Source organism: Bubalus bubalis, chromosome 6 (assembly GCF_019923935.1).
Source record: "Bubalus bubalis isolate 160015118507 breed Murrah chromosome 6, NDDB_SH_1, whole genome shotgun sequence".
In the NCBI taxonomy this organism is placed as follows: Eukaryota; Metazoa; Chordata; class Mammalia; order Artiodactyla; family Bovidae; genus Bubalus; species Bubalus bubalis.
This window is the reverse complement of record NC_059162.1, coordinates 99,351,368-99,373,229: the sequence shown is the minus strand read 5'-3', so window position 1 is coordinate 99,373,229 and position 21,862 is coordinate 99,351,368. Positions and strand designations below refer to the sequence as shown.

General features: G+C 55.8%; 1 long non-coding RNA gene across 1 annotated transcript; it reads right to left on the bottom strand.

Moving 5' to 3' along the window:
• Positions 1–3,399: 3,399 nt before the first annotated feature.
• Positions 3,400–18,000, bottom strand: LOC112585687. Its single transcript, XR_006551928.1, has 6 exons — positions 17,451–18,000; positions 10,012–12,162; positions 8,867–8,958; positions 7,588–7,825; positions 6,817–6,944; positions 3,400–5,958 (listed from the first exon to the last, which is right to left on the bottom strand). It is a non-coding gene; the product is annotated as an uncharacterized LOC112585687 (long non-coding RNA).
• Positions 18,001–21,862: the final 3,862 nt, after the last annotated feature.

Sequence of the window (21,862 nt, the reverse complement as noted above, 5' to 3'; positions counted from 1 at the left end):
CCCAGTCACGACCTCAGGATAAGACCTCCACAGAAGGTGAAGGCCAGGTGGCAGAGGACGAGGGCTGCCCCTCCTCATCCTGGGGGTCACTATGGGACGAGAAGTCGGTTCAGGTCTCCGACTCTGTGTCCAGAATCCCCAGCTCCTCCTGGGGAGGCCACTCGGAGAGCTTTAGCGTGGTTCGCTCATGGAGAAGGGTTGAGCTCAGAGACAGGAAATCTCCCCAGGGGCGTGGTTGGTTCTACGGAGGTTGGGACTGAGGCCCTAGACTAGGACCTAAAGGGTCTGGGGTTCCGGTCCTGTTTCTGCGCTGTGGGAGGCAGATAAGACCTAAATACTTTCTGGGCCTCAGTCTCCCCTTCGGCTACAAGGGGAAGGGGTGTCCTTCTCCTCCCCATCCATCTCGAAGGCTCTGACGGTCCGCCTCGCTTCGCTGCCCAGGGCGCTGTCCGGGCCTCTGCGCCCCACTCCCCGCACTCAGATTTCATCCCCCCGCGCTGGGTCTCGCGTGGGTCAGACAGACGGACCCGGCGGAGGCGGCCTTCCCCGCCCTCGCACGGCGGGACAGACGGCCGGACGCCACGCGCCTGAGTCCGGCCGGCTTCCCAGCCGCTCCGCCGCTTGCAGCTCCGCGCACGGGCCCTCCCGCCCGCCGCCCTCCCCGGGCGCCCGCATTAAAGCGCATATGCAAGCCATGAATTATCAACTGAAAGGAGTCAATTACCGGCTCTAAAAACGAGTGTCTGCGCCCGGAGCGCCCGGGGCCATCCGCCTATTTACGGAGCGATTCCCCCCGCCCGGCCTCGGGAGGCAGAAGCGGGAGAGACGCAGCCGGAGACCGGGAGGGAGAGAGCGACGACGGGGAAGAGAGGCTGGAAGGAAGAGAGCCAGAGACCTGCAGAGACAGGGGGGCGAGACCGAGAGACAGAGATCTGGAGAAAGGCGCCGAGAAGCGGACAGGCAGAGCTGGCTTGATTCCTTCTCCGCAGAGTGGGGGCAGTAGAGGTGGAGCAGCTCCTCCTCCCTACGTCCAGGTGGAGACCCGGTCCTCCTGGGCTAAGGGAGGCTGGACTGCTGGCTAGGGCCCTGGGGGTAGATGTGGGGCTCCGATAGGGTGGGGAGCATAGTTCGCAGAGGAGCCTGTCCTGGCAGGAAACTGGGGAGCAGGTTGCCGTGCATTCAGATGACCGGGAGCACCAGGTGAAGATCAGGGACGAAGTGAGGACAGAGCCTGATGCGGAGGTCTCTGTGCAGCCTCTCAGCACGGAAAGAGGAGAGGTGAAACCAGCCAGCCCCAGGGGCTCAGGAAGTCTTGTCTGCCTCCCAGGCTCCTTTCTCGGGAAACGTTTTTTCCTACGGGGCTCCTGTTCATTCTTTGACTCTGGGCCTCCCCAGCTGCTCTGCCTGCCTTAGCCTAAGCACAGACTCCATTCTGTTCTATGATCCAGTGTGACTTTTCCATGAGGTTTCAGTCAAGTACCATAAGGGCAGGGCCTTGGTGAGTATTATGCCCTGTGGAGGGAGCAACATACATCTGAATGGATGAAGGAGTGAGCTGGGCTAGAGGGGCCCTTGGCCGGGTGTGAGGCTGTGACCAAGACCAAGAGTTTGGATGGGAAAAGCCAAGTACAAACCACTCTGTGCAGATCACTTGAAACGCTTCCAGCAACCCTGGTGCTGGGCTGAGTTCACAGTTACTGAGTCTAGCACTTGCTCTGCAAAGGGTGAGGGCAGGAGCAGTGCACGGAGGGGAGGGGTTGGAGGCCAAGGAGCTTAGGCCTGGATCACCAGCACCAGCAAGTTGCTGCCCTGGCTCCCAGGGCTTTGCCTTTAGGGTTTCAGGGCCCCTTCTTCTGCAGTGGGTAGGGACAGGCGACCCCCAGGAAGGAGGAAGGAGTAGAGCTTAAAGGGCAGAGGTAAAGTCTAGGCTTGGGAATCAAGCAGAGCCCCTTCTTTTCTAGCTGTGTGGCTTCTGATAGCCTCTTAACTTCTGAGCCTCAGGTTCCTTCCTGATAAAATGGGGACAGTGCAATCCACTTTTACACGGGTGTTCTCATGTGTGCATAGCACTTTGCCAGAGGGGAAGACCCTGCCTAAAGTAAGACTAAGAATAGCTGCCACCTATTGAGGCTTGCGGGTGTCAAGCACTGTGACGAGTGAGTTATCTTTCTCTTCTTCCCAACAGCTTTCTGAGGTTGTGAAGTCACTTTACAGACAAGAAAATTCAAAGAAGGGCAGGGATTGGGAACTGGCAGCGTCAAGGTTTGAAGTCAGGTCTGACTCCAGATCCTCCTTCATCCCCATGCCCCAGGGCCTCCCAGACTTGGAATGTCCCTTCCACCCCCATCCTGTCCCTTCAGCCCTTCCAGTCTGACTGAGCCCAGGTCTATTGAGGGGGCCATGGAAAGGTGAACAGGTCAGCTCAGGTCTGGCAGAGGTGGCCCCTGGGGTCTTGTTCCCTCCACGGTAGTGGGGTGGGGGCCGGCTTCTGGCCTGATGAGTCTGCAGCCTCGCCACCCCATTAGCGGACAGCCAGAGGGGGTGTCTGCAAGCGCCAACACAGGGGTTCTTGCAGCCACTCGCCTATTAATGGCTGGTGGCTTTACAGTGATTTATTAGGGCTTCCTCATTTCCCCTTGGTCTGCTATAAACATATTTATACCACCAGAGTGACCGATAAATTTCCCTTATGAATCCTGTTATCTCCCCCATTAACCATCCGTCACCTTTTATGCGGCCACAATGGGCTGGGCCAGGGCACGGGGGGCTGGGTGGGAGGCCCTCGGCCTGCAGCCTGTGGGCCTAGTGAACTCTTCACCTCCCCCACTGCTCCCCAGACAGAGCAACCACTGCTGCCTTGGAACTGCCTCCAGAATGAGGGCAAGGGCCTCAGAACACCCTGGACAAGGCAGCTTCTTCCTGGGTCTCAAAATGGGGAGGTCCCTCTTGGGGCTACCCTGAGTCTCCCCCTGTAGCCTGGCTCCATCTCTTCCAAGTGAGCAAGAGTCCTCTGGAGCTGCTACCACTGCTCTTCCTTCTCTCCCCACCCTCAGCTCTCACCCTCATCCCTCTAAATGCCCCAGAAAGCTAAGACACAGTTGTGGTGGTACCTGGGGCCAGATGCCAACTGGCATTTACCAAGCACCTCCTCTGTGCTAGTCACTTTACATCCATGATTTCCTGTGATCATGTCCTGGGGCCAGACATTTGTAGCTTTGTTTGCCAGATAAGGAAATGAGGACTTCCCTTGTGCCTCAGACAGTAAAGCATCTGCCTGCAATGCGGGAGACCCGGGTTCGATCCCTGGGTCGGGAACGTCCTCTGGAGAAGGAAATGGCAATCCACTCCAGTACTCTTGCCTGGAAAATCCCATGGATGGAGGAGCGTGGTAGGCTACAGTCCATGGGGTCGCAAAGAGTCGGGCATGACTGAGCGACTTCACTTGGTCTTGCCAGATAAGGAAATGAGGCTCAGAGACATTAAATAAAGAGCCCAAGGTCATCCAACCCAAGGGCAGAACTGTAATGTGGGGCCTTTCTGGCCCTAAAGCTTATGCTTTCAATTACCGCATTTCAGATGCCCTGGTCCAGGAGGGGTTAACCCAAGGAAGTTTTCCAGCAGAGAGGGCTACAGAGCAGGGAAGGAAGAAGAGAGGAGAGAGGAAGGGGCCTCAGTGTAAGGCTGGCAGGGAGTTGGGGGCAGGGCTGTGAAATGGGAAATGATCTTCACTTTGGGGAAATCTGGACACCTGTTCAGAGTTGGGCTCCAAGCTGCTGGAGATGGTGGGCAAGGTCTCTCAGAGCCCTAATGCACCTGTCTTGCCCACATTTGGCAGGACAAGGGGCCAGGTGCATGGCCTGGGCAGGTAGACCAGGGCTTGGCTTAGACTTTCTCAGCTGTGTGATCTCAGCCTTCTGTCGATACCAAGGCATGGAAGATTCTGCCCTTGGAGTACCTGATACATTGGCTTCTTTGGAAGACAGCTGTGTGTTGGGTGAGGGGGGTGCAGGGGGAATGCCTAGGAGTTCTGTCTCCTCCACCTTCACCCACAAAGTCAGCCAGAACTGCTGAGAGCACCTTTAGAGCTAGGATGACCTACACTTTCCAAGGGAGAAGAGTCTCTAGACTTAGGTAGACTATAGTCTACCCTGAGCCTTGGCACTGCTTCTCTGGCCCAAGGGGGATGGGTATAGGCATTTTACAGATGAGGGATCTTCAGCCCAGAGAAGAAAGGAATCTGAGCAAAGAGCTGCACCCAGGGTTAAGGTCTCCTGCTGGGAAGAGACTCAGCAGCATTAGAACCAGGAGTAGCAGAAGCCAAGGATGGGAATGGAGTGTAGCCTGCTGGGTCTGGGTGGCTGTTGGGTGGGGGCTTAGTTTTCTGAAGGCTGTCTAATTACTCCTGTCTCCAGCAGTGCCATTTAGGGGGTAGGAGTGGTCTAGGAGTGGCTAGGGCAGAAGGGATTAGGGGCTTAACACCCCCAAAGAAACAGATTCTCCTGTCATTCTGGCCTGCCTCCCATGGTCAGAGGGAGGAGCTGAGTGGTCTCCAGGGCTAGTCCATCCATTTCTTTCCCCCCTCACCCAGCTGGGGAGTTGGGGAGACAGCCATGCTAAGAGGACAGAGGCCTTCTGTGCAGCCTGCAGCAGATTCTGGCCTTTTCTGAGACTCAGCCCTAAATAATCTCCAGCTCTAGCTCAGGCCCCAGACTCCTTGCTGCCATATGCCATGGGGACACCCCTGCCCTCAGATAAGAGCTCCTAAAGTGGGGACCACAACAGGGACAAGCGACACCACGGGCAAACACTGCTTGTCTCTGCCCCAGAAGTCCCCATCTCGCTGTCTCCTGGTCTCCCTGCTGTTCTTCCCCCTCCTTCCCTTTGCCCAATCTGTCCTACCCCTACCCACTGTCTGCCTGCCTGCCTCTGTCTGCACTGGCAGCCCTCTCCCCATGTCCTCTCCTCTCTGCAAGGTTGGAGGGGAGGGGAGGGGAGGGGAGGGCAGGAGTGTGAGCCTGTGAGTGTGTGTGTTTGAGAGAGTGCGAGCACTCCCTTTCTGTCCCTTCGTGCCCACCCCATGCTCTCCTCCCACTCTCACACACACACTCTCTCTCTCTCAGTCATTTTCAATGTCATAAATTTCCACGTCTCTCTCCTCCACTCGGCTATTACCTGTGCCTCCGTCAGCAGCCGAGCTCTCGCTCCCAGATGGACTAGGCCATCTCCGCTCTGCAAATGACTCAGGGAGAGAGAGGCAGGGAAGGAGGGAGAGAAAGCAGCAGAGAGACACCGGGAGAGATTGAGAGCTTGAGAGAGAAAGAGAGCGAGCAGAAGACGGAGGCTGGAGCAGAGCAGGGGGAGAGACGCAGCCCAGAGACCTCAGCCCTCTGTTACCGCCTCCTCCAAAAAAAGTCCTGGCCTGCAGGGAGCCTTTGGGGGGGCCGGTGTGGGTGGAGGGGGTTGTCTCCTCCCCGGGCAGGGGGGTGGTGCTGGCTCTGGGGTGGGGTCAGGTCACCTAGCTCTGCTCCCTGTCCCAACCCTGGGACTTGATGCCAGTCCTTCCCTTCTACTCACATTCCTGTGGGCCTCTACATGCCAGTGGTGGGCTTGAGGGGAACCAGACACCTGGTATTCCTCCCTCCAGCAGCTCACACACTCGGAGGCAGACAGACTGGGATGTTCCCTGCGTAGTACCACTCTGCTAGGACCCCGTGAGGACATGTGTGGATGGCAGTTTCAGAGTTCCCACAGTTGAGAGGGGGCTGCCAAGGAGCTGCGCCTCACCCTTCAGAATTGGAGGCTTCTGTAGATCTGGGCTTCTCACGGCTAGTGGGAGGCCCCCTCCTCCCCTCCTGCTGTCTTCACAATAGCTTTTGGATTTCCCAGGACTGGTCTTTGGAAGAGAGCAGAGCCAGGAAGACTCAGGTGGTTTTGGGGAGACAGCATTTCCAGGAGATCCTATAGGATGAAAAGTGAGGCAGAGGGGGTCCAGGTAGGGGTGTCCTGGCAGGACTGGGGAGACTGTGGGGACCCAAGGCCCCAGGATGCTGCTGGGAGGGCCTCAGTGAAGCGCCAGCTGGTAGTATTTAGTATTAATGATGGTGCATGTGGGAGCTTCTGGCAGGACTGGGAGGATATAGGTCTTGGGCCTGGTGCTGAGACCAGAACCTCCTGGAAGGTTTCCTGCTTGTCCTCTCAACACCTCCAATTTCTTTTAAAATGCAAATACGATCTTACTGCTTTCTTGGTTCACCCCTCCAATGGCTCCACATCCCACTGAAAACAAAACCTAAACTCCTCACCCTGGTTTACTAGGCCCAATCTGTCCTGGCCTCACTCTCCCCTCCTGCGTCTCCCCTGACTTCTCTCTCCTTACAGGGAGAGAAATTGGAGGTGCCCAGGGCCTTTGCACTCACTGTTCTCTTTGCCCAGGGCTGGCTTCTCGTCCCTCAGCTCAAGTGTCACCTGCGTGGAGGAGCCCGTCCTGACCACTTCCTCTACTGGGGTCGGTCACTCCATTAACTCTATCGTGGCTTTCTGAATATTTATTTTGTGAAACTTTTTACACTGTCATTATTTGTTTGCTTGTTTAGTGTCTTCCAATGGATTGTACCTTCCATGAAGTCAGAAACAGGTTTGTCCTGTTCATCAAAGACAGTAACTGCCACATTACAAACCCTCAGGAAGTACTGAGTTGGCCAAAAATTTCATTAGGGTTTTTCCATAACACTCTACAGAAACCCCGAATGAAATTTTTGGCCAACCCAGTACTTACTTACTGAATGGATGATGTTGACATAGGTGAATCCTCCTCACCTTGGTGTGCGGGGACTGATGTTGAGATGGACATTGAGGTGGGCTGATGATCTCAGGTTGCTGTCCGTCTGGCAGATTTAGAATCCCGGTGGAAGAGCTGCCGTTCCAATAGAGAAAGGCATTTCACCCTAATGATGGGAATTTAACCTGTGATTAGGATCAGGCCTCATACAAGAATTTTCCTTGACTGAAGCCCACATACCAGAGTCCCTCCATCTGTGGGTAAGCATATACACACAGGCACACGTAGACACATACACACTTACACAGACATACTCAGACCCTTGCACAGAGTGGCCTAAGATAAGGCACAAGCATGCACAGAATGCCTGTGCACACCAAGGCACATAAAAGGATATGCCCAGCACCTACATTCCTACACATGCCAGACACAACCCTACAGGTATATTTGTGAACACATAAACAGGTTTCCCAGGTGGCTCGGTGGTGAAGAGCAGGTGCATCATCTGCTAATGCAGGAGATGCAAGAGACATGGGTTCGATCCCTGGGTTGGGAAGATCCTCTGGAGGAGGAAATGGCAACCCACTCCAGTATTCTTGTCTGGAAAATCCCATGGACTGAGGAGCCTGGTGGGCTACAGTCCATGGGGTCACAAAGAGCTGGACACAGCTGAGTGAGCACACACAAACACAAACACACACTTACCTATGTGTGCAGACACAGTCATAAAAGCAACATAGTTAAACATTAAAAATAGCATAAACAGACAAGACATCTGTTCCCTGGCTTACTGACTCAGGAGTCCTCACCATGAAGGGCCTGACTGGGCCCTGACTGCCCTCCAGCAGGGGATATACACTACACCGAGGGGTCCACGCTCTCCAGCCTCATCGCTGCACCGCCCCCTCTCACTTGCTCAGTCCCTGTGGTCTGGTAGGAGGCTCAGGCTCCTGCAGACTCAGCCAGGGGCCAGAGGCAGGGCTCAGCTGGAGCCAGGGTCGGGGCTTCTTCAATGTCCAAGGTCAAGATTCACTGGGTGACTGGGGTCTGCTGGGACCAAGATCAAAGGTCAGTCAGGGGCGGAGTTTTCCCTGATGCCCCCTCTCTGCTCATAGGTATACCCCCATAAGTGCCAGCCCAAGGAGCTGCTGGTGGGAAAGAGATGCAGGGTCCTCATGGTGCATGGGCCTCTGCAGCTGGTGGAGGGTGGGGGGCAGGTGGGGGCCAGGCCGGGCAGATAGCTGTGAGGTACGTTTCCATCTCCGCGGGTCGGGCGGGCGAAGCCATTTCCAATCTGCTCTCTATCATTTTCAATATCATTAATCCCAGACACTCTATTTTCCATGCCTGCGCAGCCAGGCCCCCGAGTGTGCGCCGTGTAAAGTGACACATATTCATCACCGGCTCGTGGTGCCGGCGCCGACGCTGATACAATATTAGTGTTGCCCCCCCGCTCGGGGCCCGCTCCGCCTGGCTCCCCGATGGCACGAATCCATCACCTGGAGCCCGTGTCACTTTCCCCAGCAGCCACATTTGTTTGGGCACTTAGGAGGTAATTGTGGCACATTAGCCAGGGCGGGGAAGGGCGCTGGGCCCCGGGGAGGAGGGGTGGCTGAAGCATCTTCTTCTACAGTCTGAGCCCACCCTGGTCTGGTGCCTCTCCTGGGCTCCTGCGGGGGTCCCAGAAACCTGGGTTCTTGTTCAGCCTTGGAGGGGGTGGCTCAAGGAAGTCAGGCACCATCAGGAAGTCTCAGAAGGGTTCCCCAGCCCCCCCCGTTAGCCCCAATATTGAGGCTTGGTCTAGATGGGGCCCCAAGATTAGAAACCATTCCAGCCACATTCCAGTGCTAAAATTTGAGATGTGGCAATGCCAGCTCCTCCCACCCTCACCGCCCTGGCTCCATTTCAAGTCCCATGTGGGAGAGGGAGGTGGAAGGGACATTGCCCAGACCTTGGAAGCCCAATACAGGGATAAGATGGCCCTGCCCTGGAAACCTGAGTCTGAGAGGGGAGGCCCATGGTCTGAGAGGCATCATATGGCCCAGCCCTCAGGAGCACTGAGTCCAGGTGGAGGGGATGTCAACCCACCTGAGCAGTAGCAGGGTGTCTTTAGGAAGACTGCTTGGAGGTGGTGAGCCAGACACAGGGACAGCCTCTGGCCACTGGGAGGCCCAGGGTGGCTGCAGTGGAGGGAGGAGCAGCAGTCAGGGTCATTGATCTGGGCAGAGGCCAGGCTGGGCTGGGGCAGGGGTTCTCCCGCCTCAGTCCGCAGGGCTAACACCCATTAACCTCGTCAGCAGACAAATTGCCCGTCTTGTCAAATTCCCATTTAAAATGCAAACTCGATTTGACAGAGTAAACCGAGCGGAGGTGGGAGCGGATAATCCAGTGCAAGCTCATTAGCGGGGCCCAATGAGAGGGGCCTGCTGGGGTGGCCTAATGAACCCGCCGTGATGAACCTCCCACCTTGTAACATCCCACCACCTGCTCGATACTCCGTGGCCCTACTGCCCGCCCACCCTCAAGGAGCCTGGGGACCCCAACTGTCTGCCAACCCCTTCGGACGGGTACATCTGAGAGCTCTGGAAGCAGACAGAGCAGGGGACCAGCCTCTGCCTCTGCCTGTTCGCTCAGGGTCCTGCGGTAGCGAGAACAGCAATTGTGTGTCTCTCTGCCCCCCGCTGGGGTTCCCACTGCGACCCTGTGTGTCTGTTCACAGAATGGGGCCTGTGAATCAGTGTTATCAACTCATTTATAAATGAGAAACTTGGAACCCAGCTAGAAATTGGCAGACAGACCTTGGATTTGGACCCCAACCCATCAGACTGTAACAGTCACACTTGTAACCACTGCACTGCTCTGTCTTCCCGCATTGTGGGTGGCTGTCCCCTCTGCTTCCCTGGTTTCTATGCTGCCATTAGCTGTGTGGGTCTAGGAAAAGTGACTGCCTTTTGAGCCTCACTTTTCCCATCTGTAAAAAGTGGGCAAACAGCCATCTCCTGGCCCAAGGGATATGGTAAGGAAAATTTCAGTAAGTACTTTGTTAAGTATTAGTATTCACTAATAACAAGAAGCATCTACAGACGAGTTAACCCAGGATGGGGGCTGGGAGGTGGAGAGGGAGAAGCTGGGTTTTGCCAGGAAGCAGCTCCTGAGCAGACGTGGGTCCTCCCGGCTTCCAGGACCCGGGCACTCCCAGCCTCACACCCTCTCCTGCCTTCTCAGCTCCCTACCTGGGGCCCCACTCAGAGGAAAGTAGCCTGTGTGTGGTCATTCTGACGAATCTAGGAGTGGGGTTGATGGAGGGAGATGTCATGGGGCAGGTGAAGGTCACTTCTTCTGTCCCTGGACTGCGGCCTGGTTGCTGCACTCTGTTTTGAATAATTGGAATAATGAACAACGAAGAGGCCTGGTAGGACAGCTGCCAACAGTTAATGGGCTGTTTCTCCATCTCTCCTCTCCAGGGCACCCCAGGGTGTTCCTTCACAGTTCCACAGGGAGCCCCTGAGCAGGCTGGGGCTGCAACCGCCCCTGCCACCACTGGGGGCGCTGTGCTGTCCCACCGCACTGGGAGATGGTGCTGGGTGACCTTGGGCGAGTGTCCTCTAGGGTCTCATTGCCTGCCTCGGGTGAGAAGAACCTGCTCACCCCCAGTCTCTGCCCCTCTCCCTGAGTGCTTCACAGGCACCAAAGCCGCTGCTCTAAATACTACCGCTTTCCCACCAAGGAGCCTTTCTATTCCCAAAGGGAAGTCCAAATTCCTCAGCAGGGGGATCTCAAGATCCTACACAACCTGGCCTAAGTTTGGCCTTCTGGGCTCTCACATGGCACAGCGTGTCCTGAACTCTCCTGTCTCTCTGCCTTTGCCAGGCTATGGTTACCCTCATCTCCACGTCTGCACCACCCCTAGACTTCACACACAGCTGAGGGGATCCCTTTCTTCAGCCCCTCTCTGCACCCCCTCCCTGCACCCCCTCCTTGCCTGGCTTTAGCTGGAAGAGACCCCATGAGACCCAGGACCCTGTCTGGGGTGGGGTGGCCTGCAGAGGAGGAGAGGCGGGGTGGGTGGGGGTGCTTCTCAGCCTCCCTCCAGTTGTCTGCAGAGCTGTCCTCTGAGGCTGGCCTAATTCCCTTCAGAGCCTGGCTCCCATCTTCAGGGTGGTGCTTAGGGAGCTGAGAGCCCAACGTTAATGCCTAAGAAAGTCGTGGGTGGATTAGAAAGCGAGGGGGATTAGGGCCAGAGCTGGTGGCTGATGCAGGAGCCGAGCCCCTCCTCCTGAGGAAGAGGAGGCTAATCCTGCTTATCGACTGAGGAGCTGGCAGTGCTGAGGGGGGCCTTCCTCCCAACCACTCGGGCTGCTCAGACCTGCTGGGCCCACCAGGCCCTGGCCTGGACCCAGGCTGGAGCAGAAGGCAGAAGACTGCCCCTTGCCCCCACCCTCTCCTCCTAACTTTTGGTCCACTGGTGTCCCCTAACTCTCTCTGCCTTGTCCCCAGCATTGTGCCTGCCCTTCATGTGGCCCCCAAACTTACTCTGCTGTGCTCACTGGAACTGTCTGGCTGGCCATGCTCATCAACTTTCATAGCTACCTGCATGTCCATGAACTGAGCCACCCCACGGAGACTCCTGGTGCCCCATCCATCTGTGCTACCCAGAGCCCACAGTGGATGCTTCAGTGCCGCCTGGACCCTCCTTGAGGGCCGAGGCACTTGTTCCTGCAGCTGCCAGAGTGTTGTCTTCTGAGGGCTCATGGTCAAGTTCCTCCCTGGAGTATTGCCCTTGGCTGCCTCCCCCAGGGTTATGCCCTCTCCCTGGAGGCAGTCCACAGGGTGACTGGTCGACGCAGGAGTACAAAGCTCTGGCCTCTTCCCCTCCGTCTGGGGTGACTCTGAAAGAACATTCCAGTGCCAGAGCTTCCTGTGGGATTGGCTGAGGCTGCTCTGGCAACTTCCCCACAGTGCGACCCCTCCCTCTGCCCAGCCCTGTCCCCCACGTTTTCATGGGTATTGTTCCCCAGAGCACTCCCCATAAGCCCCCCGCACAATCCCTCCCACATCTCTCTGAGAAGTCTCACCCTTCCCTTTCCTTTTTAAGTCTCAAGTTCAGGGAGAGAAGATTAGGTTGATCAGTGACGGGTCTGGATACAGGAGCTCCTGACCTAGATGCCTGCAGCCCAGAAGCGCAGCTGTCCTTCCCCTGGGATTAATCCTTGGCCCTTTTGGTTTCAGTGGTATAGGCTGAACAGCAGACTGAGCGTGAAGAGAGACCCCGTCTGGAGATCCTGGCCTGAAAGAGGAGGCAGATTCTGTCTAGACGGGGCTGATGGAGGAGAGAGAAAGCACCTGGTCTGAGAGCTTCATCTGAGCAGGTAGCAGGTCGTTTCCTGTGAGAAGAAGAGCAGAATTCTGCTTTGAGAGCCTAGTCTGTGGGGAAGCTGAGTCTGAGGAAGCAGGCCAGGCTCTGAAACAAGAGAAGAGGCACCCCTAGTTCAGACTGTCTGCGCCCGGGCCCTCCACCCCACCGCCCACTCAGGTCCTCGACCACCAGCTTCGCTCGCTCTCCAAGGGATCAGCCTGGGACTGTGATGCCTGAATGTGGGAGGGCCAGCTTTCTAAGTTAATGATGGGGTGTGTGGGGGAAGAAAAGGAGGGATGCCCACTCTCTGGGTCCTTCTCACATTAGGCTAGAAGCTGTGGCTCGCGAGGACAGAGAATGGCCTGGATACCAGCAAGGTCTCAGAAATCCTGGGCAACTTGAGAACAGGGCTAGGGGACTGGATTGATTGACCTTTGAGGGTCAGTTTGGGATATGGGGGTGTGTTGAGGGGGACCATTCCCCTCTATTCCCTACCTTTGATGGACAAATGCTAATGACATTACCAGCGATTGACCAGAAACGAATAAATAATTCAGTCTGGCTTGAAAACAGGAGAAAAGTACTTAAATGCTATTGACAAGCCAGTCCCTGGCCTCATTACCCATGCAGACGCAGGCCTCCACATCGACCATGCCCCCCGATTCCTTCAAACCCCACTGTGGGCAGCCTCTGGCCTCCCTCCCATCAGGCTGGCCTGGGCTGAGTGTGGAGGGTGACCTGAGGAGACCAGGCAAAGGGTTGGGCCGTGTGGCTAGAGGTACCCCACAAAGGGACAGCAGTCCCCGTGTCCTTCCCCTTTTCTCAGACACTCATGGTGGCCTCTGTTCATGAGAAGGGTGTCCCGGGCCAGCCCCTCTTGGGCCCAGCCCCAGGTGTGCATGCACACGCACACACAGAGCCCAGCAGCTGCTGCATCGTCTTCTAGGACAAGAAGAGTGGTGACCCCTGGGGCGGCTGTCAGTCACCATGCTCTTGGGGAATACAAACTCATTAAACGTTTCCCTGCCTTGTTACAGGGACCCGAGTCCCCGAGTCAGGCCTGAGGAGGAGGAGGAGGAGGAGGGAACAAATGTGCAGCTGATCCTTTAAAAGCACATCCTGTATCCCTGACCCCTGGAGAAGAGAGGGGATTATCGAGAGTGGGGATTACCCGCAGAAGGGCCTCCTCATGGGTTCCTGAGAGTCAGGAGTCAGGATTTCCATCTCCTGGAGCACACGAGCTCCCCTGGGCAGCTACTCTGCAAGACAAAACCTTTCCATGCTAAGAGTCTCCCTCTCTCTTCTTTAGCTGCCTGGGTCTGACTCCCCTTCACGGTGTCTCCTGCATCAGCCAGTTTCTTCAGGGAGAACTAGAGATGCGGTGCTTCCTCCAGCACCTTCCCCACTTCCAACGCCTTTACATCAGAGTCACGGTGCCTCCCTAAGCTTCCACAGTCATAAGCCAACAATGCCCACTGGTTAGAGAAGGGCAAGCTTCTGAGATCCTCCAGCCCAGTGGGCAAGCTGCCTCTTGGCTGGACGGCTCCTGGGCTGGACTCAGTGGTGGGGAATTTGGGAGGGAGGGCTGTGGTGTGGGCCTGGAGGTACAGGATACTCTGGTGGGTGTGAAGGGTCCACTGCAGCTCAGCCCAGGGAATAGTTCTAAAAAGGGGCCCATCCCTTTGTGAGCCAAACAACCCACTCCTGAGTGTGGGCAGAGGCCCCGGTGGCACCTCCAATGGCCAGCCTTCTCACTTCACTGCGTTTGGAGAGCAGACCTGCAGTCTGTGGGCTTTGGGCTGGGCTCATCAGCCCTGCTCTCGCTCCCAGTGTCCTCTCTGCCGCCTGCCTGAACACTGACCCACTATTGCTGGGCCCCAGAACCGGCCTTTCCCTTCCACTTTCCCTCCCCCGCAAAAGTCCGAGGGCTCATCTGCTTTCCCTTGCACACCCCTTTCCCCTCAGGGTGGGCTAAAAAATCCTGCGCCCCTGCTCATCATCCATAAGGCCCTTCCTCCTCTGTGTCTCTTCCCACCCTGGAGTCCCACGGGGAGTCATTTATCCGGATCGACTGGCTCTCCTCACTGCAAACATTCACAGGAGCATTAACAAGCCTAAAACCCAATTAGCCTTCAATTACTCAGGCCTCAGCCAGATTTTCTGTGATGGGGACTGGGGTGAGGAATGTGTTTGGGCACTCTGGGGCACTGCCTGGTGGTAGCCCCCCTCCCTTCCCACCCCACAAGCCCTGCTCCTCCTGCCCTCTTGTCTGCTCTCTGCCTCCAGCTCTCTCCTGCTCTTGCCTCCATCCTTCCCAGTCTTTACTCCCACCCTCCCCTCCCTCCACATCCCTCTTTAAAAATGTAGTATTCTTAAGTATTACTGCTGCTGCTGCTAAGTCACTTCAGTCGTGTCCAACTCTGTGCGACCCCATAGACAGCAGCCCACCAGGCTCCCCCGTCCCTGGGATTCTCCAGGCAAGAACACTGGAGTGGGTTGCCATTTCCTTCTCCAGTGCATGAAAGTGAAAAGTGAAAGTGGAGTCGCTCAGTCGTGTCCGACTCTTAGCGACCCCATGGACCGTAGCCTACCAGGCTCCTCTGTTCTAGTACATAACTAATACATGGTTTGGAAAAAAAAAAACAAAAACACAAAACCCTCATTGTAAAAACATAATGCAAAAGAATACAAGGTGAAAAGCTAAGTCCCCACCCTGCCTCCTGCCCCATAAATCCCACAGTCAGTAAGCAGTTCTCTTTCCTTTCAGATATTTGATTCTGTACATGTACATATATACACCACATGTAGTTTTAAGTGTTTCTTTTTAACATTTAAGATTGGAACCCTACTATGCATATTGTTTAATGACCTACTGTATTCACTGAACAATTCATCAGCTACATCTCTCCACATCGGCAAACAGAGTTCTTCCTTCTTCCTGGCTGCATAGGAAGCCACAGTGTGGCTGCTCCATAATGTACTTGGTCAGTCCTTTCTCGATGGACGTTGAGTTATTTCTGAGGTCTGCGATGACGACCATTGCATCAGCCCCTCTGTCCCTCCAGGGCTGTGCGCAGAGCACTGCTGTGGGGTAGACACCCACAGATGGAACTGTTTGGCCCCAGGCGATGCATATTTAAAACTCTGATAATTACTGCCAAAATGCTCTCCACCTCCAGAACCTCCAAGATTGTGCCAATTTGTACTCAATTCTCCACTTCCTCTGCTCTCATCAACACTGGGTATTATCTTTAAAAAATTATCTTTCAACCAAATATGCAAAATGACATCTTGTGATTTAATTTGTACTTCTCTTCCCATCTACTATTTCCCTCGCCTCTCCTTTACTTTCACGTTTCACTCTTTCCTCTTCCTCAGTCCCATCCCTCCTGCCTTTCCTCTCCTTCTCTCTCTGTCCCCCACTCCCATCAGGTCCTCTTTTTCCTTCACCTCCTACTTCCCTTCCCCTCCTTTCCTCTCTCTTCCCCATGATCTTCTCATCCCTTCGCCTTCTCCCTCTCCTTCTCCCTCCTCCCCTGGGTACCACAGTCCTTGGTGGGAGGAGTATCCAGAGAAGCTATTAACTCTGCCCCCCTAATACTCTGAGTCCCACTCGCCTCTTAACACCTCCCTGAGCCTGGGCCTCTAAGCCCCATCTCACTCGCGTCTCCCTCTAATCACTAAGGCTTATTTCTGATTTTCTGAAGTGACAAGGAGCTGGGTTTGGGGGAGGGAGGGCTGTCAGCCAGTATCCTCCAGGATTGAGGGAGGGAAGATGCAGGGAGGGAAGCCTGGCTCATGGGATGTCGCTGTGGAGACTCCAGCTAGGCCCTCCTCTCTCTAGGGGCCCAGATTCTCCAGCCCCTTCTGCCTTGGCTTACACGGTGCATATACTTCCACCCTCAGGGTGTTCTTGTAGGCTATTTTCTCTAGTTTCTCTTGTGAAAAGGAAAGTGACTCCCCCTTTGCTCCAAGTGAGCTCTGTGGACAGTCTCAGTCCTCCGTGGTGCTCCCCTTCCCCCTACCATGCTGCCATCCTGCTGCAACCATCTCCCTCTGCCCCGCCCCCTGATCCTGAAGGTGGAAATGCCTCCATAGAGAACACCTCTCATCTCCATCTCCTGCTTCCTTGGAAATCCAGGTCTCCCCTCTCCTGCCCCAAATCCACCCTTCCAAGAGCTCAGTGAATTGGCATAAATTTAATTAAGGACAGCAAGCAAATCTCTTGTCATTATAAAGACATTTAAGGTTTAAAACATGTGCTGAGAGTAGAGGTCTCAAGAGAGGTGGGACGAGGGAGCCAGAACTGATTTGGGGGAGTTACACTTGCGTCCTCATTCTAGCCCCACTGTGTGACCCTGATATCTGTGAGCCTTTCCTTATCAATCTCCTAGAATATCTAAGAGGCCCAGCAGGAGTACTTTGCTCCTGCCTGGGAGTGTTCTCCCTGCACTAATTTAATTACATGGCCTAACTGGGCCCAGGCTGGGGAGGTGGTTAATGGCAGCTGCAGAGACAGTGGGTAATCAAGAATTAATTAAGCGTTTCTGGGGATTCCCATGTCTGGGCCAGGGATTCCTGGGAGCTTGGCTAAGGCTGGGCAGGGTGCAGGGAAACCCCTCCAGCTTCCCTCATGCCTTTGCCCCTGCCTCCTCAGGAGTGGGGGAAGCAGCAGACCCCAGCTCCAAAAAGTCTCTGGGTGCAGGACTGCCCACCTACGCAGTCTCTGATTAGTGAGATAGAGAAGCACTCAGGGGTCAGCTCAAATCAGCAAGTCCAGGAGCCAGCAGCAGGGTGGGCTGGGTGGAACTGGACAGCTGCCTGAGCAAGAGAGTCTAGACATTCCTGTTAAGGGCTCAGCCTGTGTAGAGGTTGGGGCTTAGTCTAGGCTGGGCAGGAGACTTCAGTCTCTGGGCGCTGGAGTCAGGTAGCCTGAGTTGCAGGCATAGCTTTACTACTTGGTAAGGGCTGGTGCTCTGCCCCATGGCCTGTCTCCCAGCTCTTCACAGAGCAGCTTCCTCCCTAGCATTCAGGTTCCAGAGCACACATCAACAGCTCAAGAAGCCTTCCTTGATTGCTCAGGCTAATTTGCCTGTCCAGGCCCCAGTTACTATCACACCACTTTGCCTTATTTTCTGTGCATGTTATTTCCTGACTTATTTCTTATGTGCCCACCTGCCTTCTTCACTGGAATAGGGCGCATGTGCCTGAGAGCCGGGGCGGTGAGGCTCACAGCTGGGTCCCAGCACCTAGCACAGCACGGCCCCTAGAAGGTGTTCCCAGACGGAAGCGATCTCTCTGAACCTGTGTCCTCACCTGTCATTTGGGGGAGGCGGATGGCTGTTCACACTCTGCAGGCTTTCAGGTCATGAGCGGGGGTTTAAAGCCCGGACTAGGGGAGCGCTGAGCACCGAGCCGGCCCAGACCTCACCGCCGGCCGCCGAGGGCAGTCACGACGTGATCAACCTCGTCGGCGTCGCCGCCGCCACCCTCGTCCTCAAGGGCGGATTTCCTGCCCCGCCTCCCGGCTCCCGGCCCGGCCGGCCGCGGGGAGGACGGCGCCCGCCGGGGCAGGGGCCTCGCCGGGCCAGGCCGGCCGACCCGCCGCGGGCCCCGCTCCTTCCCAGGCGCCCCCGCGCCGCCGGCGCTTTGAAGTCCTCAATCCGGCAAATAGAGTCAATCAATTATGAAGGGAACAATCTGGCGGCCCCTCGGGGAGCGGCGGCCGAGCGATCCCGGGGGATTAGGCTGCAAATCGCGCTGAGCCTCCCTAAGTGACAGCGAGAGAATCGCGCGCGGCGGCGGCGGCGGCGGGAGCGGGAGGGAGCGCGGCCGCTAACCCGATTATGCAGATCCGCGGGGGGCGCGGATTAGGCCGCGGGGGCGGCTTCGCCCTAAGCGGCTCGGGGATTTGGGAAAAGTTTACTCGGGAGGAGGGGGAGGGGGCGGGGCCTCCCCGGGGCGGGCGGGCTGCCCACAGCTCCCAGCTGGGTGACGGAGGCCGCCGACCGCAGAGGAGCCCGAGGTGGGGCCGCGCCCGAGACGCGGCACCTTTCCAGGCACACGCTCACACACAATCACACACTTACAATCACACACACACAAAGAGTTACACACGATAACCCTACATACACAAGCCCACAAACACACACGCACACACTGTGTGTGTTTCCCAAGCTGCAAAACACGTGAGAACACATAAAGGCCTGTATACAGGGCACATCCAGGCTCGGCATCACGTGTAAGCCAAGCCTACGATAGTTCACACACTGATGCAACACTGGCTCAGTCACACGAGCGTTCACATGCACACTTGTAGACACAGGCAGCCCCTTTACCGTTTACAGACACACCATCCTGCATTCAGAGTTGGTGCCTCGCAGCCGCTCCAGCAGAAACCCCCCTGGCACAGGTGGAGATGCGGCTGCACACTGGGCTCTGCAGATGTGTGGTCTGGCTGCACAGCTTCTGCCTGCACGCTCACAGACCTCCCTGCCTTCCTCCCTGGAAGGACACCAGGGACAAGTGTGTGCCAGCGTCTGTGAGCGTGTGTGTGTTGTTGAGTATGAACCTGCCAGCGTGGTCCATATCTCTAATCATCTCTCCTCTTGGGCTTCTGTGATAGGGTGGAAGGGACTGAGGCATGAAGCTGGGCTGAGAAATAAGCTGAGACCTCTTGGTGACTGGCTGGGGGTCCTCTCTGCGGGGCTGGGAGTCACTTTCCTCACCAGGTCTCTGGGCCTGCTACTTCCCTTAGGTGTGGTCAGGGAGGAGGCTGAGGAAAGAGGGCTAGGGTTCCTGCTAACCCTCTGGGAAAAGGGCACAGAGTCTAGCTCCAAGACAAGCAAGCTGTCAGGAATGCCTTGGCCACTTTTCATCTGTAAAATGTTCTGTGTATGACTGGCGTGTGTCCAGGGAGTGCACATGCTTTCATACCCAGTGTATGCCCGTGGTAACACGTATGCTTTTGTGGTTGCTGATATGTGTATCCCTAGCCTCACACCCCTCACACGAACGTCACAGCCATACACAACTGAGGGCCCACAGTGACACAAACAGGCACTCATCCTGGACACACAAAACGACCACGGACATCACACACATGCACACCACGCCTCTGAGAGAGGCCAGTCCCGTGCATCGGCAGACAGTGAATACTGCCAAGGTGGCAGAGGGCAATTGCTGTGGCACGGAGGATATCTTACTCTGTGCCCTAGGCAGTGATAGAGTGAGCCTGTGGCTGACTCGATCGATGGGGAAGTGGGGTCAGGGTTAATGAGTCTTTAGCAAACATTTAGCTGTTGCCTCCAGCCCCTGTGCTGTGTGCATATGCGTGCCTGTGTCCATCACACACACCATTGTTGTCACTGACAAGAGGATATGTGTGAGTGTGTGTGTGAGTGTGTGTGTGTGTGTGTGTGTGAGAGAGAGAGAGGGAATTACTTTCAAAATCTGGGATCCACCTTAGGTGGTCTGGGCTGACCCCTGGATCCTTGGCAATGGAGGAAGGGGGGTTCTATGGTGGGGTGAAGATATGCTCTGGTATCTCAGGCTGCTGCGCACGGTAGAGGAGAGTCCCCTCCTTGTACAACCATAGCCACATGCTGATGTTGTCTAGGCTTGGCTCTCTCGTTGACCTTCCCAGCTCTAGCCCCTCTGGTCCGGAACCCCTGGAGGTAAAGCTGGAGGAATCAGACCATCGAGAAGAAATTCTCTTGGGTATTCCCAACCTACCAGATAGGACCCTCCAGTTGGCTGGGCCCCTCACACCTATAGAGGTGTGAGGGTCTTGAGTTCATGCTCAGGGAAGATTCCTCTGGCTGCCAATGGAGCAGATCTGATTAGCTGGCTACAGGGAGGGCTGAGTCACAGTTAATCAGCAGCCAGGCTATAGGGAAGGAAATGGCAACCCACTCCAGTATACTTGCCTGGAGAATCCCATGGCCAGAGGAGCCTGGTGGGCTACATTTCATGGGGTCGCAAAGAGTCGGACACGACTGAGCACACAGCACAGGCTACGGGGAGAGGCCACCTCAGGGGTACACCCTGGGGAGGGGAGGAGGCCTGCAGGATTAAAGGGAATGAAGATGGGAAAAGCACCCACCTTGACACATCCAGGGGTCCTCCAGATTTGGGCTCAGTGGCATCTCAGTGGTCCTTGGCTGGGTCAGGCCCTCCATCTCCCCAGCCTGCCCTGATCCAAATCCTGTTGCACCACTCAACAGATACATATCCTTGGGAGAGGCACTTCACCTCTGTATGCCTCAGGCCCCATCTTTAAAATGGGGATAGAATGACCCTTTCTCCTAGGATCTATATAAAGGAGATGTAAAGCATGTGGCAGAGTGGCTAGCAGAGTGTAGGTGCTCAAGCTGTGGGAACTTCTACTATTGTTATTATTATAATTAGTTTAGAAGAGGCAGACCACAGAAAAATCCAGCAGCCAATGAAATCTCACATCCCTCCTCCAAAGGAGGGAGGCTGGGGAGAAGGGGGACCCCTTGGGACCCACTACAATTTCCCTCCCCCATTCAGGTTTATTACCTAGGAGAGCACAGAGAGGATGGGGAGCCAGTCTGGGCAGTCTGCCCTTAGGGGAGGGGAGCCCAAACCCCCTCCCTCCAGCCCCCAAGTACATGTATATGAGGAGTGAGTGGGGAGAGGGAGACCGATCTGAAGTGGCTCAGCGGCTCAGTTGTTTCAGGCCAGAAGCCATTACCTTCCTGGAGAGAGAAGCCCATGGCCCATCTGAGGCTGGGGGCAGGGGCGAGTGGGATAAAGATTGGAATGAGACCCCACATCTGCCTGGGGCCTCCTAGATATCTTTTCTTTGATCAGATGAAGAGACGAAGTCCAACTCAGTCTTCTCCAGTTTGGGCATGTTCCATGCTGGCCCTGGGGGAGAAGGTGGGGACGGACCAGCAAAGAGGAAGGGGTCCCTGCCCACAGTGCCTTGATAATTGATTGCACCTACTGTGTGCAAGTCCCCCAAGCATCTCATGTTTACTTTGTACCCTCGACACAGCTGGAAACCAGCAGGGATCTTTTCAAGAAAGGCATCCAATTATCTAGCCTGGGGGGCAAGACTTGGCGGCAGGAATCAGAGGATTTCCATATAGGGATAGCAGGGGCGGCCAACCAGAGGGAAAGGGATCGCTCAGGACACTGCCTGCTGAGTTTCCACTGCAAGTGTGCTGTTTTGGGAAGATTGCTTGCCTGTGTGGGGTGACTCGGTGCGGATGATGGAGGAGAGCGCTGAAACATCAAGCTCAGGGAACGCATTCATCTACCAGATTCCATGCCTGGAGCCCACTTGAGCTCAATGTGCCAATCTCTTGATCACCCACAAGGTGGTAAAGGGGGACAGAGATAGGCATAAACCATGGGCTTGGGCTATGTGCCCAAGGAATGGGGTAGTGTCCAGCAGATTCTTTCATTCCTGTATCCAGAGCATCCTGGGAAGGCCTATTTAATAGGAGCCTCCCCCACCTTTTCCAGGTGCTATGGACCCTCTGAGTGGGGCCTGAAGAGGTGCTCCTGCAGACTGATGCCCTGAGCCCTGCCCCATGTCATGCCCTCCCAGCTCCTACCCACTGTCTCTGCCACTCCTGGGCTCTCTGTTTCTCAGGAGTCTCCCTGTGTCTGATTTTGTCTATCTGTCTCTGTGACTCTGTCTCTGACTTGTCTATCTCTCTGAATCTTGATGGTTCTCATTCTGTGTCTCTCTG